Genomic DNA, 8510 nt, shown 5'->3' on the forward strand with positions numbered 1-8510 from the left:
GAGTTCATGGATGTGAAACCCGGGACACTGACTGCCAAACACCTCAGTGACCTCATACCCAGAACAGACTGCCAGAGAGCTCAGATAATTCAAATTCTGGACTTGATCACATTCTGGATATGAACAGAAAAAAAAAAAAAAGCCCAGAATCCCCATACTTTGGGACACAGATCCCCAAATAATTCAGAGATATAAAAACCTAGAGAGAAAACCCCAAAAGGTCACTTAAAAATGCGAAACACGGAATGCCCAAAAGACCCAGACATCACGGCATGGATACAGACCCCAAAAAAGCTCCAAAGTCTCGAACTCCAGACAGATCATCAAAGAGCTCAGAAACACCTCTTATGAGTTATCTATTGCCACATAAAAAATAACCAGCTTTTGGCTGCTTGAGCATCCTCGAATGATGGCTGGCTTCTACTAGAGTCAGTGATCCAAGAAAAAGCACAGCAGAAGCCATAGTGCCTTTTAAATTTCCCTCTAGGTAAGTACTGCTTTGCTGCAGCCCACAAATTTGGTAAGTTTTATTTGGATTTTCATTTAGTCCAAACTATTTTTTATTTCTCTTGAGACTACTTTGAGCCACTGGGGCCCTGCATCCTCCCCTAAAGTCTTTCACTGGAGTTCATACCTTGCCTCTCACATAAATGTACAAACCTGTCTCATAACCACAGTTTTTGGAAGAGGAACAAAGTTTTTTCTCACTGTGCATCCTTGCCTCATAATGCACAATCTACTATGCATGTTCTCAAGAGAAAAATCGAAGTAAAATTGTGGATTTACTAGAGATGAAGACACAATTCTGTTTACTGTTTCTTAAACCCAACATACATTTACATTAAACAACATGTGGACATGATTCCTAAGTTCCAACTGAGATAGTCCCAGGCCCACACTAGCCCCTGGCATTTATATGGATTGCCTGCTTCCCTTCCCCCAGCCCTGAATTCTGCTTTCAGAAGGGGTGTGGGATTAGGGGGAAGGGACTGAAATTAGGAGAGCGTGTAACTGTGCATTGTCCTACTGATTCTTACCAGTCTTGTAAAAACCTCAGCAGATCAAGGTTTAGAGAGATGATCCAAAACACTAGACTCTCCTACCATCCAACCAGGACTTGGGGGTTCCAGGTTTTGAAAGAGGGTCTATCAGACTCCAAAGTCCATGTGTTCTGGGTTATCATCAGCGTGATCAAAGCCTAAGGGAAGATGGACTCCAACATCCATCTGAGCAACGTCCATCCTGAGAGATGGGGGGTCCCTACTCAGTCGCTGATGTCAGGAGACACAGAACAAACATCTCCCTACAACACAATCTCCACAAACAGTGTCAAGGGAGACTGTGCCCTCCAGAACAGAGGGCGAGATAGGTTCTGAAGGAAGTTGGTCATTTATACTTTATGGTCTAGGCCAAGCTTGTCCAACCCAAGGCCAACGAGTCACATGCAGCCCAAGACGGCTTTGAATGCAGCCCAACACAAATTTGTAAATTTTCTTAAAACATTATGAGCTGTTTTGGCGATTTTTTTTTTAGCTCATCAGCTATTGTTAGTGTATTTTATGTGTGGCCCAAGACAATTATTCTTCCAATGTGGACCAGGGAAGCCTGCTGGTCTAGACAAAGAGGCTGGGATTGCTGTGAATCCCGATCCTAATGTGGAGTGGAGGAGTTCACAACCAACTGTGGGGTTCCTACTTCTCACCACCTTTCTTTTTCTTTTTCTTTATTTTGGAGACAGAGTCTTGCTCTGTTGCCCAGGAGTGCAGTGGTGCGATCTCAGGTCACTGCAACCTCAGCCTCCCAAGTAGTTCGGATTACAGGCATGCACCACCATACCTGGCTAATTTTTGTATTTTTAGTAGAGACAGGGTTTTGCCATGTTGGCCAGGCTGGTCTCAAACTCCTGACCTCAAGTGATTCACCCACCTTGGCCTCTCAAATGCTGGGATTCTAGGCGTGAGCCACCATACCCAACCCTCACTGCCTTTCTGAACCGGCATATAGTTCAGGTAGAGGGAAAGGGGGATGTCACACATACCACATGTCTGGATTCGGTATGTGATAAGGTCACTAATTCCTGATATAGCACCCCGAAAGAGCTCAGAGCTTTCAAACCTTGGAACAGAAACCGTAAGACAGACCACAGACCTCACATTCTGAGACACAGACCCAAACACCTCTCAGAGAACATAAACCTCAGACAAAGACCCCCAAATTATTCAAATGCTTCATACCCCAGACCAGTGGTTCTCAACCAGAGGCGATTCTGCCCCCCAAAGAACATTTGGCAATATCTAAGGACATATCTAAGGACATTTTGGCTGTCACAAATGTGTGTGTGTGTTGTGGGGGTGCTACTGTCATCTGTGAGTTGAAGCCAGGGATACTGTTTGCCAGTGTCCTTTAGCCAAAGACCCCTGCCCCACCCAGGAACATACCTGTAGTTGAACAAGTTGGGATGATTACTCATTGCAGTGAGGGAGAACGCACTCCATGGGGAAGTGTGGGGTGGTGGGGTTTGAGTGATTTGGGGGAGGGTCTAAGGAAGTGGGGGCTCACTGTAGATTAGATGCTGTCAAAAAACAAGGGCAATTTTACAATTGGGTATTTCAATAAATCTTATCTATAAGAAGGGCAGACCAGAGTGAGGCTATCACTGTCATTGGTAAGGAAGTGGCAGTCACTCATTTTAATCAAGAGAGGAAAATGTTTGGTATTTTATGGGCAACACAGTGAATCCTTATTTTTGTTTGTGCTTAGACAACATTATAAAGTGGCTGTGTTCTTTTTTTTTTTTTTTTTTTTTTTGAGATGGAATCTCGCTCTGTCTCCCAGGCTGGAGTGCAGTGGCGCAATCTTGGCTCACTGCAAGCTCCGCCTCCCGGGTTCATGTCATTCTCCTGCCTCAGCCTCCGGAGTAGCTGGGACTACAGGTGCCCACTACCACGCCCAGCTAATTTTTTGTATTTTTAGTAGAGGTGGGGTTTCACCATGTTAGCCAGGATGGTCTTAATCTCCTGACCTCATGATCCACCTGCCTCAGCCTCCCAAAGTGCTGGGATTACAGGCGTAAGCCACCACGCCCGGCCTATTTTATTATTTTTTTGAGATAAGATCTCACTTTATCCCCAGGCTGTAGTGCAGTGTGGCATGATCTCAGCTCACTGTAACCTCAAACCCAAACCTGGATACAGTATTTACTGACCTCATAATATCTGATAGAAGACAATAAAAACCAGCTGACAGTACACACATCTTTGAATATAGTCCTTCAAAGTGCTCAGAAACCTCACACCTTGAACATGGAAGCCCATACAGCCCAGAGAAGACAAGCCTAAAGAGACCACTAACAGGTCAAAGACATCATACTCTGGGACAAAGACTACCAAGAAGATGAAAGAGCTAGCATCTAAAAACATACACCAAATGTTCAGAGACAACACATCATGAGACACAAAACCTAAGAGAGTTCCGGGTCCAAAGAGCTCAGATATTTCACACCCTGGACACACACAGGTGAACAACAGCTCATAAATAACAGTGTCATTCATTTCCTGGTTTAAAAAATTGTACTAAGATTATATAAGTTAACATTAAGGGAAAAAGAGTATACAAGAACTCTCTGTACTATTTTTATAATTTTTTTAAGTCTAAAGTGCTTTGAAAATTTAAAAAACTTTAAAGGCTGGACACAGTGGCTCACATCTGTAATCCTAGCACTTTCAGAGGCTGAGGTGGGTAGATGGCTTGAGCTCAGAAGTTGGAGATCAGCCTGGGCGATATGGTGAAACCCCTTCCCTAAAAAAAATACAAAAATTAGCCAAGGGTGGTGGTACACACCTGTATTCCCAGCTACTTAGGAGGCTGAGGTGGGAGGATTGCTTGAGCCCAGGCGGTCGATGCTTCAGTGAGCCATGATCATGCCAGTGCACTCCAGTCTGGGTGACAAAGCAAGACCCTGTGTCCAAAAAATAAAATAAAATAAAAATTTTAACAAAAATGATCACAGGACATAAAAGGGAATTTAGAAAACTTAAATAAGGCCAGGTGCAGTGGCTCATGCCTGTAATCCCAGCACTTTGGGAGGGTAAGGCAGGAGGATCCCTTGAGCCCAGGAGTTCATGACCGGCCTGGGCAACATGGTGAGACGTGGTCTTCACAAAAAATAAAAAAAATTAGTGGGGTGTGGTGGCACATGGCTGTGGTCTCAGTTACTCAGGATCAGGAGGCTGAGGTGAGAGGACTGTTTAAGCCCAGGAGGTCAAGGCTGCAGTGAGCCATGTGCATGCCACTGTACTCAGCCTGGGCAACACAGTGAGACCCTGTCTCAAAACAAAACAAAACAAAACTTAAATACATCTTGCCAACAAGCACATAAAACAATGTTAAGCTCCTCTAGCAGTCACAGAAATGCCAATAAAAGAAAAATGAAAATCAATTTTAAGAAAAAAAGAAAGGCCGAGTGCGGTGGCTCACATCTGTAATCCCAACACTTTGAGAGGCTGAGTCAGGAGTATCATTTGAGCCCAGGAGTTTGAGACCAGCCTAGGAAACAGAGGGAGACCCTGTTGCCACAAAAAAAGATTATTTTGAGACAGGGTCTCGCTCTGTTGCTCAGGCTGGAGTGCTGTGGTGCAATCACCATTCACTGCAGCCTTGATCTCCTGAGTAGCTGGGACGACAGGCATGTACCACCATACCCGGCTAAATTTGTGTGTTTGTTTGCTTGCTTGTTTGTTTGTTTTTTGGTAGAGATAGGGTTTCACCAACTTGGCCAGGCTGGTCTCAAACTCCTGGGCTCAAGTGATCCACCCACTTTGGCCTCCCAAAGTGCTGGGATTACAGGTGTGAGCCACCGTGCCCAGCGTACAAGAAAAAAAAAAAAAAATTAGCCGGGCCAGGCATGGTGGTATGTGCCTGCGGTCCCAGCTACTCAGGAGGCTAAGGAGGGAGGATTGTTTGAGCCAGAGGTCAAGGCTGAAATGAGCCATGATTGCACCACTGCACTCCAGCCTGGGCAACAGAGAGAGACCCTGCCTCTAAAAATATACAAAAAGGCCTGGGCAACATAGTAAAATCCCATCTCCACAAAAAATTTAAAAAATTAGCCGGGTGTGGTGGCATGTGTCTGTAGTCCCAGCTACTCAGGAGGCTGAGGTGGGAGAATCACCTGAGCTTGGCAAGTGAAGGCTGCAGTGAGCTGAGATCACACAACTGCACTCCAGCTTGGGTGACAGAGCAAGATCCTGTCTCAAAAATAAATAAATAAATAAAAGTAAAGACACACACAAAAAGAAAAGAAAAGAAAAAAAAATCCTGCACATCCGGGGACAAAGATCCATAAACAGGTTAGAAACCTTGGGACATTCTGGACCAACGTAAACAGAAAAACAGAAAAGAAAAACAAACAAACAAAAAGAAACCAACCCTGGGACAGAGACCCACAAACATCTCAAACACCTAAACCTCTGAGACACAGATTTTCAAAACAGCAAAGAGCCTTTACAGTCTTTTTGTAAGTCATACTCTGAACTGAGATTCCAAAACAAATCAGACTTCACATCCTGCACACAGTCCTCCAAACTGCAGAGTGTAATAACTACCTTATGATGAGCTGACTTGACTTGAGAACCACTTTATTCCTACTACCTACCTACCTCACCAGCCAAACACCTCCCCTGTCTGATGTTTAACATCCCATCATTTAAAAGTGTACTCTTTTAAGTCTTGCCCCCGCTCCAAAATTCTCCTTGTAATTGCCACAAGCTCTTCAGCATCCCAGAGCATGAAACCACGCATCTCTCTTTAGTCACTTATGGCCCATCCCATCACACTCCTAGTCAGGCCTGGTCCTGAGGGAAGCCTCCAAGTCACCCTCTTCTGGGAGATGGGAGCTGGCCTGGAGGAGGATCATGAGATCACCTTGAATCTTATCTGCTGGACTCAGACCTACAGGTAGCCTGAAAAACAAATGCCAGGGACCTGGAGAAGAGTTTTTCTCAGTACTGTTGTGAATGGTGAGTGGGTCCTGAAATCAATATAATGGGATGCAATAGGCATTGTTTAAAAAAAGAAAGAATAGGTAAAAGAAAATGGAAAAGATTACCCGACACACTCTGTGCCAGCCCTTGAGTACAAGCCAATAATGCCAGCTTCTTTTACAGGTGCACAAGTTGAAGTTCCCAGACGGGATTCGAACCTACGGTCTCCAGTAGCCAAAGCCCTGCCTCGGCAACCCTGAACGCCAACCCAGGAGCCAAAGCGCTTGCGCCGAAACAGCAGCCAATGGGATCGCGGAGCCGAAGGACCCGGCTTGTAGCCTCTTAGTGATTCCGGAAAACCTCGGTACCCTGGAAGAGCTTAGGTAGGCAGTCTCGCGGTGACCAATCAGAGCTCAGGGCAGGACTTTGTCCCGCCCTACGCAACTCGTCCAGGAAGCAATCACCGCTCCGCGGCCTTGCTCCTCACCCCACCCCCGGAGTTGATTCGCATCTGTATAGCCAACCCGGCGGGAACGGATATATTAATAAAAGCTTGGTGGTGGCCGCTTCCAGACAGGTGGACGCTTTAGGCCGAAGATCCGGTCCGCCCGGCGCGGGGGTCGGTCCAGGCAGAGCCATTCTCTCCTCGGTCTAGGGTGGAGGCCGATCCACTCGCGGGATGAGGAGACCGTTCGTGTCTCCACTAGTACAATGGTGTCTTCCGGAATACACGACCCCTCCCCTGTGGTACCTCCCATCACCGTAGTGGTATGGTCCTGGAGCTGCACAGTCTAGCCATTAACCCTTCATTCCCACCGCTCACGCTCTCCTTGTGTGTGCGACAAGGACTCTTTCATGTCAATGTCAAGTGAATCAATCCTCAGTTCACCGCAAAACAACTAAATGGACTCTCTCTTTCATGCCTTCCTCCTGCCCATGTTCCAGCCCTGTCTCCCCAAACCCACGTCCCCCAGAGCACTGTCCTTGCCCCATACTCTGATGATCCGGTTGAGAGCAAAGGCCCAGGCGTCCAAACCCTTGCTGCAGAGCCACTGCCCATTAATGGGCATCATTCCCGAGGCCACTGATGGAAGTGTGCCTTTGTGTGGCAGCGTTTATCAAAATAAAAAGCAGACACCCCTCCTTACTGGAATGTCACCACCATGAAGGTAGGGAGGGATATGTGTATTTCTAGACCCCCAGAGTCTCCGCATGAAACTGCCCTGCACATAGTAGGTACTCAAAAGGGGATCTGTTGAATAAACGACTCCTTTGGCCTGGCAGTTTCACTTTTAATCATGTGTTCTAAGGAAATAATCATACATACGTGCACAGTCCTGTGTGCACAAGAATGAGAGGAGCAGGCCGGGCGCGGTGGCTCAAGCCTGTAATCCCAGCACTTTGGGAGGCCGAGACGGGCGGATCACGAGGTCAGGAGATCGAGACCATCCTGGCTAACACGGTGAAACCCCGTCTCTACTAAAAATACAAAAAAACTAGCCGGGCGAGGTGGCGGGTGCCTGTAGTCCCAGCTACTCGGGAGGCTGAGGCAGGAGAATGGCGTAAACCCGGGAGGCGGAGCTTGCAGTGAACTGAGATCCGGCCACTGCACTCCAGTCCGGGCGACAGAGCGAGACTCCGCCTCAAAAAAAAAAAAAAAAAAAAAAAAGAATGAGAGGAGCAAACAACTAAGGGAGAAAACGGCAAACGCATAAAGGCGATTATACCATAGAGTACCAGCTGGCTGTGAAACAGAATGAGACCTCATTACTGGAAACGCCCAGATAGCTCAGGGACTTCACATCATTGCACACAGAGCACAAAAGAGCTCAGAGATCTCACACCATGGGACACAGAGTCCAAAACAGTTCAGGGAACTCACACTGAACACAGACCACAAAACAAAATTTAGAGAACTCAATAATGGAACATATCTTAACAGATTCCCAGTCACTTCATAGATCTCATCCTCGTCACAAAATCCTACAAACATTTCAGAGACCTCATACCCTGGGACACAAAGACCGAAACATCTCAGGGACGTTGCACGCTGGGAAAACAAATCCCAAACACCTTACATACCTCATACCCTGGACACAGACTCCAAAACAGCTCGGAGACTTCACCATTTGGGATACAGATTAAATCTGGACAGAGACCACATCCTCTTTTTGCAGGGTCTCACTCTGTCACCCAGGCTGGGGTGCAGTGGTGTGATCACAGCTCGCTGCAACCTCTGCCTTCCCAGCTCAAGCAATCCTCCCACCTCAGCCTCCCCAGTAGCTGGGACTACTGGAGCAGGCCACTACACCCAACTAATTTTTCTATTTTTTTCTAGAGATGGGGTTTCACCATGTTGCCCAGGCTGGTCTCGAATCCTAGGCTCAGGTGATCCATTGGCCTGGGCCCTCCAATGTGCTGGGATTACCGTGCCCACCATGAGACCACATAACTCCACGTAGACCACAAAACAATTCAGAGGCCTGAACACAAACAAAATGAAGGTGACACACTTGTACTGCCTGGAGA

The 8510-nt window shown here is 46.8% G+C and overlaps 1 long non-coding RNA gene across 1 annotated transcript in view; it reads right to left on the bottom strand.

Annotated features, from left to right (window-relative positions):
- The window catches only part of LOC115898652, a 39141-nt gene extending 32449 nt beyond the window's left edge, over nt 1-6692 (bottom strand). The window contains exon 1 of the long non-coding RNA XR_004058310.1: nt 6107-6692. This is a non-coding gene — a long non-coding RNA (uncharacterized LOC115898652). The remainder of the gene's footprint in view (nt 1-6106) is intronic.
- Between the last annotated feature and the right edge of the window lie 1818 nt (nt 6693-8510).

The sequence above is a fragment of the Rhinopithecus roxellana genome, chromosome 7 (genome assembly GCF_007565055.1).
Source record: "Rhinopithecus roxellana isolate Shanxi Qingling chromosome 7, ASM756505v1, whole genome shotgun sequence".
In the NCBI taxonomy this organism is placed as follows: Eukaryota; Metazoa; Chordata; class Mammalia; order Primates; family Cercopithecidae; genus Rhinopithecus; species Rhinopithecus roxellana.